We start from the raw sequence: 9,360 nt of genomic DNA, 5'->3' as shown, positions 1-9,360 counted from the left end.
GGAGAGAAATCTCCTCATTTGTGCACATAGTAAGGGTGAGCTCATAGATAGGGGGAGCTACTATCTATAAGCTATATTTATTTTGCTCTTATATAATGGTTGGTTGTCATCATCAAAAAGGAGGAGATTGTTAGCCCTTATATTTTGATAATGTTTTACAACTATCGTTATCGGTACTAATTACTTGTTAAGTGACAATATAGTTAATATATACATATCAAGCATGTTAGTACCATATATGGAGGATTGGATGGAATATGCGCTACAACGATGATCTCCAAAGGAGGAGGAGGCATAGTGATGAAGCAACATTCATTCAAGAACACTAAATGCAATAAGAAGCTCCATCCAACTCAAGCTATATTAAGACTCAAATAATTGTATTTTACGTGAGGATATTAGCTAGTTTTTATTTTCTCTCTAGTGCTAAAATGTAGACAAATAGTTTAGATTTAAATTGAAGCTATTGGGATATCACACACACGTTTTCATACTTATAGTCTTAAGCGTTTTCACAAAAATAATTAGGACCTATTAGCAAAATTCCTTTTCCAAACAATTTGTTTTTAGTGTCAAAAAGATTTTATAGAGTTTCACAATTTTTGGAAGTCAATTAAATATTTTACAGAATTTTTAAGAGAGTCAAAACCAGGTTTTTTGAATGTATCAGTTTGCGGTCGACCGTCACGGTCGATCGCGCCTGAGTTCATTCGTCAGTGGGCAGCAGAGACTTTCACGGTCGACCGCCACGGTCGACCGTGAGCTCAAGATTTTCCACGGTCGACCGCAGAAGTCTCTGGACTTTTTCTCAGTTTCTGAACTGGCTCGCGGTCGACCGCACGGTCGACCGCCGCTTGTTTTCAAACGGTCTTTTATACTGTTTTCAGCGTCGATTGTACACAATCTCAGTGCCGATTGTTTCCAGATTTTGGGGGATTAGGGTATAGGTTTAAACAGCTGGTTTCTCCTATTTAAACTCATACACTCCTTCTTCCTCAAGGGTCCCAAGCTTTTGAAAAACCAGTGACTTTGTTTACTGAGAGCCAAAATTTTCAAAACTTGTTTTCTGTGTTTTCACAAGTTCACATCCCAGCTTCAATTTAATCTTTCTCTTTGTCATAGGAACTTGTAAAGAGAGAGCTTTTACACCATTGCTACTGTTTGAGAGCTTGATCTTGTGAAGATCAATTGTGTGGGAGTGTGATCTAGTGGAGATCAACTGTGTAGTTGAGAGATCGTGAGGAGATCGTTGTGTAGAAGAAGTTTCGGCTTCCAAATCGGGTTGTGTAGTGGATTTCTCCTCAAGAGTGGGGAACGGAGACGTAGGTCAGCGGACCGAACCTCGTAAACACATCGCGCATCACAAGGATAACGATTCCTTACTCTATCTCTATTTCTACTATTGTTCATTTTGTAGTTTGTTGCTTGTCTTAATTTTTATTGCACTTTTTAGCCTTAAGACCCTAATCACTCCCCCTCTAGGGTCTAACACCTTCAAGCCTAGCAAACCTTTCGTTGGTTTCATTCTAGAAATTTGTAAAGCTCTGGGCTATGACACCTATTTGTCTTTTTACCTCATCCAATTTCTTAAGGAATTCAGAAGACATGCTGGACTCACTAACTGATTGACTTGACTCACCTAAGGTAGATATGTGCGATTAGGCATACACTAACAATTAACTGGGATGAGTGGGATGCACTGACAGCTAAATGCGATTAAGCATAAAAATTTTCTAACCTAGAACCATGCTCTGATACCAAAAATAATGCGAAACGGGGTAGGGGGTCTATCAGAATCAGCGATCTAATTTGAACAACGCACCGTTTCACCAAAATTTATAATATTCGGTAGGAAATTAATTTAAAACAATTAATATAACAGATGGATTTTAATAAGATTTGCATCGACAATTATGAACAATTCCAATCTCGATCAATTTAATTGCAATATTCATTATCATTGCATAAGTTTTACAATCAATATCAAGTTTTAACAATCACATGTTCAGTTTCTCTCAACTCACAATTATACTTTAAGCAGTGAATATATGATAAGAGTTTAGAGGTAATATACTCGTACAATTAACTAACAAAATGAGATTGACAGAAAAATAAAGAGGAAACGAAACCTTCGTCGGTTTGAACAAACTCGACGTGGGAGATCTCTGGAGGTGGTGCGACGACAACAGTGAATTTAATGACAATGATGAGGCGGAGATCCGATGACGACGAGTGCGACGATGTTGAACTGATGACGACGCGGCGACGGGATGAGGGTGGTGCGATGTCCCACGGGTAGTCATCGGGTCGATGCAAGTGGCAGGCGTTGGGACGAGGCTGGCAGCGGTGTCAAGATGAAATAAACGACGGCTCGAAGAGTGGAGGAGGACGGAGGGAAATCGGCGACTGTTGAGGTTGTTCTGACGGCTTACGGAGGCGGGAACGATGACTGCTCGAAGGTAAGGAGAGCAGGGAGGGATCAGCAGCTTGTGGAAGAGGAGAAATGGTGGGGGCAGCGAGGCTGTGGGATGAACAGATGAACGGGAAAAGATAGACGTTTGATGGCTAGAAGAAGAGGAACAAATATTGGCCTAGGGTTTCACACCCAAGGCCTAGGTTTCATACCCAAATTAAGCCAACTCAAATTTTATTTTAATTTTCAATACCTCATTGATTTTCAATAGTCTTATACAACCTTATTTATAAAAAAAACTACGTGCACACAACGTGTAATAAAAATAAAAATAAACAACAATCCCTCAAATCACTCAACTAAAATTAAACTAAATTTCAAAATTTAAACTTCAAATTTTAAATTTCAAATTTCAAATTTCAAATTTTAAATTTTAAATTTTAAATTTTAAATTTTAAATTTTAAATTTTAAATTTTAAATTTTAAATTTTAAATTTTAAATTTTAAATTTTTAAATTTTAAATTTTAAATTTCAAAATTCAAAATTCAAAATTCAAAATTCAAAATTCAAAATAATGGGCTAGGATCAGGCTTATATCAATGGGCTGCCAATAACATTGTGAACTGCTTAATCAATCAATATTAAAAATAGAACTATGACCAAATCGATAAAATAAATGTTGCTATTAATTAGTTCAAGAGTTGGAAAAGTTCATAAATATCATGTCAAATCTTAAACAGTTATAAAGAAACTGTATTGGACAAGTCCAAACCATCTAAAATATCAGCATTAATAGTTTTAAATTATGTCCTGACTCCATATCATTCATTTCAGTTAACAATGTATTTATTCAAGTTAGATCACTGATTCCCCAATATATGATCAATGCAAATCAAAACAAAATGATGCAATCAACTCGAATGACTATGTATGAAATGGAGACTCAAAAAATACGGTCAATGGCAAATGTAACTCAACGAAGTATCTAACATGCATGATGTCCTCTATCAAATGGAATAATTAGGTGTTCCTTTGTTAAAATACATAAAAATTTTCTTGTCCTAACAATGATAGTGAGGAACATGCAAGCAAATGTATGACGGAGTGTTTTTGTGTGCTTAATATGTGAGAAAAAAAAATGAAAACACTCGTGCCTCAAACTTGTATCCCTAATCACCTTAATATGTGAGAAAAAAAAATGAAAACACTCGTGCTCAAACTTGTATCCCTAATCATTATAATTTCCCAAAATGGATCAGTGTATGTGTGAGTGATTGTTGGGACAATGCATGGTGGTGGGATATCTAGTATGGTAGTTATTTCACTATGCTTAGTTTGGTATTCGACTTCCATACAGATGTTTGAGTGAATCGATTCAAGAGCCAAATCAGGAACGTGTTGGGTGTCATATTTGTCCGGAAGGACTTCGTGGGGAATATCAACAACGTTTTCAATCACTGGAGTTGGTTCAGAAAGAGTTAGAATTTTAATTTCAAGAACAACTTCAGGGATAACATCAGTGGACTCCGTGATCAAAGAGGTAGCTTGGGAAAGAACCGGAGTTTTGTCATTGCATGAAATTTCAATTAACTCCACAATTGCAGGGGTAGTTTCAGAAGAAATGAAAGTACATGGATTTTCAATTTTACTATCCTAGAATTCCTTCACAGAGTTAATTTCTATCAAATCTACGGCCTGATTAATGGTTTTCTCAAGAATAGATTTTGATTCTGTCATATGCGGCTTATTAATTTTAACTGGTGGAAGGTATTCCCTTTTTAGTTCGTCAGCCATTTCTTGCCAAGTTAAAATTAGTAACTCACCACTAATATACATTAATGTTTCGAATTTAGACCAATATTGGCATGCTGGTCCGGTGAGTTTCATTGTCGCAAACTTGACTTTTCATGGTTCCGTCATGGCATACCAGTTAAAGTATCGATCCATGTTCTTCAGCCAATTCAAGAAAGTTTGTGGGCCGAGCTTACCGTCAAATGTTGGTGGATCAGACACTGGTTGAGGTGGGGGTCGATGAACGATGTAACCATGACCTTGCGGTGGGTATCCATAGCCTTGACTTTGTGGCGACGGAGTTGCAACACACGCTCCTTCAAGCCTAGCAAACCTTTTGTTGGTTTCATTCTGGAAATTTGTTAAGCTCTGGGCTACGACACCTATTTGTCTTTTTACCTCATCCAATTTCTTAAAGAATTCAGAAGACATGCTGGACTCACTAACTAATTGACTTGACTCACCTAAGGTAGATCTATGCGATTAGGCATGCACTAACAATTAACGTTGACAGCTAAATGTGATTAAGCATAAAAAATTCCTAACCTAGAACCATGCTCTGATACCAAAACCGATGCGACACGGGGTAGGGGGTCTATCAGAATCAGCGATCTAATTTGAATAACGTACCGTTTTGCTAAAATTCATAATATTCTGTAGGAAATTAATTTAAAAATAATTAATGTGACAGATGGATTTTAATAAGATTTGCATCGACAATTATGAATAATTCCAATTTCGATCAATTTAATTGTAATATTCATTATCATTGCATAAGTTTTACAATCAATATCAAGTTTTAACAATCACATGTTCAGTTTCTCTCAACTCACAATTATATTTTAAGCAGTGAATATATGATAAGAGTTTAGAGGTAATATACTCATGCAATTAACTAACAAAATAAGATTGGCAGAAAAATAAAGAGGAAACGAAACCTTCGTCGGTCTGAACTGAATCGACGTGAGAGACCTCTGGAGGTGGTGAGACGACAACGGTGAACTGAACAACGATGATGAGGCGGAGATCCGATGACGATGAGTGCGACTGTGTTGAACTGATGACGACGCATCGACGGGATGAGGACGGTGCGATGTCCCACGGGTAGTCGTCGGGTCGATGCAAGTGGCAGGCGTTGGGAAGAGGCTGGCAGCGGTGTCAAGATGAAATAAACGACGGCTCGAAGAGTGGAGGAGGACGGAGGGAAATCGGCGACTGTTGAGGTGGTTCTGACGGCTTACGGAGGCGGGAACGACGACTGCTCGATGGTAAGGAGAGCAGGGAGGGATCAGCAGCTTGTGGAAGAGGAGAAGTGGTGGGGGCAGCGAGGCTGTAGGATGAACAGATGAACAGGAGAAGATAGATGTTTGATTGCTAGAAGAAGAGGAACATGTATTGGCCTAGGGTTTCACACCCGAGGCCTAGGTTTCACACCCAAATTAAGCCAACTCAAATTTCATTTCAATTTTCAATACCTCATTGATTTTCAATAGTCTCATACAACATTATTTATAAAAAAAACTACGTGCACACAACGTGCAATAAAAATAGAAACAAATAACAATCACTCAAATCACTCAACTAAAATTAAATTAAATTTCAAATTTCAAAATTCAAAATTCAAAATTCAAATTTTAAATTTTAAAATTCAAAATTCAAAATTCAAAAACATATTAACTAATCAAATATTGTCATTTCTTTTCCTCATTAATAAGTCTTTTTGTAATGTAGACACTGCATTGAATTAGTCCTGACCCCATTTACCATGGAGTCTCTCTCTACCCCCCCTTTCTCTTCCTGCCTCCGCCAGTGAATAGAGCTCTTGAAGAATCAGCCTCTTCTCGCCAATTAATTTATCAAGAACAGAAATTCTAACTTGATGGTTAGAATTAGTTACTCCTAGAAAAACCAAGCATTGCCATTTTGTCTTACCATTGTTCTCCTAAAGTCACAAAAAAAGTAAAAAAAAAAATTGCAGTTATTGCTAGGATGGTCCAAACGGGTCACATGGGGCCGACCTAATACCGGGCAGGGTAAAGACCCTTGTTTAGACCCAGTTAGGCCGGCCACCAAGTCGGGCAAACACCCTTGCCCAGACTCAGTTAGGCCAGGCCGCATCCAAGTCCGAGTACTACCCAAGCCAGACATTTGGTAGCCCGGTCAATTATGGGCTTCTTTCATTTATTTTTTCAGTTTTAGGAAAATCTAAAAATTCAGGAAAAAGTTCTATCTTGGTATTAATCCCTCAAAATTACAATTTAAAACAGTAGTTAGTTGTTGTATATGATTGATACGTACGTAAAAATTATAGCCAAATAAGTTTATTAGAGGTGCGATATTTTGAAGTCTACGTGAGTTTGGTCCACATCGAAAAGCACCCCTCTCAATAATAACTAGGACTTTAACGAATTTCATGTTAAGGCCAATCGCAAACTTTTATTGATTAAGTAGGTAATCATAATATATGGATTCATATTCTTTATGCTGTGGATGGACAATGGAGATTACTTTCTCAATAATAAAATTTAACCCTCTAATAGAAGGCTATGGTTATGATTACAGAAGTTATTTCTTCTAATTTCATATTCAATTGTAAGAATGCAAGTCCAAAAAATGCTAGCACTAAGCACATAATTCGTTGTCTGTTCACCTAGCTAGATAAGAAGCACTACATACTTTTAATCTTTTGATTTTGTATAAGTGAATTATAAGTTCTTGTCATTGCGTCAAATCTAAGTCTAGATGAATGTCTATAAAGGAGCAACGTTGAATAAACACCACTCTTAATAGTCATCAGAAAATTAAAAGGGGGAAAGATTTATCACGAGGAAAATGGCAGCTCAATAGATAAAATATCTTTAACACTTGTTATAATCAGACATTTATGTAAAAAATTAAAAAAATAAAAAAAAATAAATCCTCCAGGTCATATTGAGTCTGGGTCGGGTTTTACTCGATTGAGCCTAGGTGAGGACCCGAACCAGGGTTTTCCTTAGGCCCGCCATGCCAGAACTTGGGTTCGGGCCCGGTTAGAACCGATCCGGGTCTGGGTTGAAGTCAGACTGGGTCAATGCTAGTGAGCTTTTTGAATAGCCTTAGAGATGTGAATAATATATTCTAAGTTATAAGTTTACAACAATCAAGTTATAGTATGCAAGATATCAATCTACAGGGAAGAAGAGTATTAGAAAGATAGATCTAGGTGGGTTCTTGAAATGTGTAGGAACAAAGAATGAGAATGTTGTGTGTGTTTTGGTAAAGGGTTTTGTCATAAAAATGAAAGGCTCAAACAAGAGGAAGAAGAAAGAAAGAGGAGAAATGTATGTATGTATGTATGTATGTATATATATACTCTCTCTCTTAGTATATATGTATATATACTTATATATGTATACTCCCTATTATATAAGTATACTCTCTCTTATATATGTATAATGTGTGTGTGTGTGTATACTCTCTCTCTCTTAGGGGTTGTTCGTTTGGCCATTTTTTTTGGGAAATCAAAGAATAGGAAACCTATTTCCTATAATATTTGTTTTGAGGTTGTTTGGTTGGTTTAAAAAAGAAAGAAATTGTAGAATAGGAGATAAGATGAGATGAGTTGTCAACTTATTATTGGATGATGTGAGTGATTTTAAAAAAAAATTGTTTTGAGGTTGTTTGGTTGGTTAAAAAAAATAAGGAAATGAATTGGAGGTATATTATTGGATGATGTTTTGAGGTTGTTTGTGTTTGGTTCGTTTTTAAAAATAGGAAAATAGATGAGATGAGATGAGTTGGAGGTATATTATTGGATGATGTGACACATACTTAAGGAAACCAATTTCTTGTTTTTTTTTGAGGAAATGGATGGAAAGGAATGTTTAATGAGATGAGATGAGTTGTCACAATATTATTGGATGATGTGTGTGATTTTTAAAAATGGGATAAGATAAGTTGTGATGAGTTGGATGATGTGACACATTTCTTGTGTTTGGTTTATTTTTAAATGTAAGAAAGGAGATGAAATGAGATGAGTTGGAAGATAAAAATAATATTTTATTAGATGTTGTGGGTGAGTTTTAGGGATGGAAATGGGTAAAAATATTATTTTATTGATTTCCTTGTACCGATTTCCTTTTCTTGATTTTTAGGAAACCAACCAAACGGGCCCTTAGTATATAGTGTCTGAAGATGGAAGACTTTGGACATCCTTTTTACAGTTTTGGTTGTGTATATATATGTTGCTTTATCTTTTATATGTTGACTATAGAAATTTAAATTTCTACCAAGCAAATGTATGGCTGGCTTTGGTTCTCCTATAAATCTGTGTCAACGGTGAATGACGGCAAGGCCCTCTCTTCATCTTCATGGATCTTTAGAAGAAGAAAGTTATACATCACTACTAGTAGAAATTTCATTTTCTATCTTCAAACATTTTGGACACAGTTCGTGTCTAAGCTTTTGTAACTAAACTATCTTTTGGTTTTTGATATTTTAATGAACGGGGTTTTTACCCCTGTTTTTCGATCAAAAAAAAAGAAAGAAAGAGGAGAACAAAATAAAAGAAAAATTAATAAAGAAAATTAAATCAGAAGCAAATAAAAAGACGGAGGAAACCAAATGAGAATACTAGGAATCTGAGATAGAATCCAGTGGTCAATTTCTATATACATTTAAGAACCACTCTCATTTTATTAACATATTTCTTAGATATCCTAAGCATAGACTATCAAGTTAATTAAACCAAACGTACATGACCTATCAAAATAATATCTACGCAATATTATCACTCATGAAAGAATTAAACAACTAGGTAATAACTCGAGAATTGAAAAAATATAACCTATCAAATCATTTTAAAAAAAGTAGATTATCAAACTCTTTTTCTGTCAATTAGTCATCTAGTTGATTATCCTAAGCATGATCATTTTAAACATAAAGAGAGCAATTCATAAACAGAAAATATTAAGCTAGTTTCATCTAATCATATATTTCCTATAATAATTAGATGCTCATATAACAAAAAAAAAATCAATCTATACTAGAAAGAATTAAAAAATAATAAAGTGAATCTAAACTGTAAAGCAAACAAAGAAAGAACGAAAACCTACTCCACAAACTATGAAAAGAAAGAAATATAAAGCAATAAAAAAAGAAAATAAATTTACACTAC

The sequence above is a fragment of the Asparagus officinalis genome, chromosome 10 (assembly GCF_001876935.1).
Source record: "Asparagus officinalis chromosome 10, Aspof.V1, whole genome shotgun sequence".
Taxonomy (NCBI): domain Eukaryota; kingdom Viridiplantae; phylum Streptophyta; class Magnoliopsida; order Asparagales; family Asparagaceae; genus Asparagus; species Asparagus officinalis.
The sequence above is the reverse complement of the archived record's forward strand: the minus strand, read 5'-3'. Positions refer to the sequence as shown.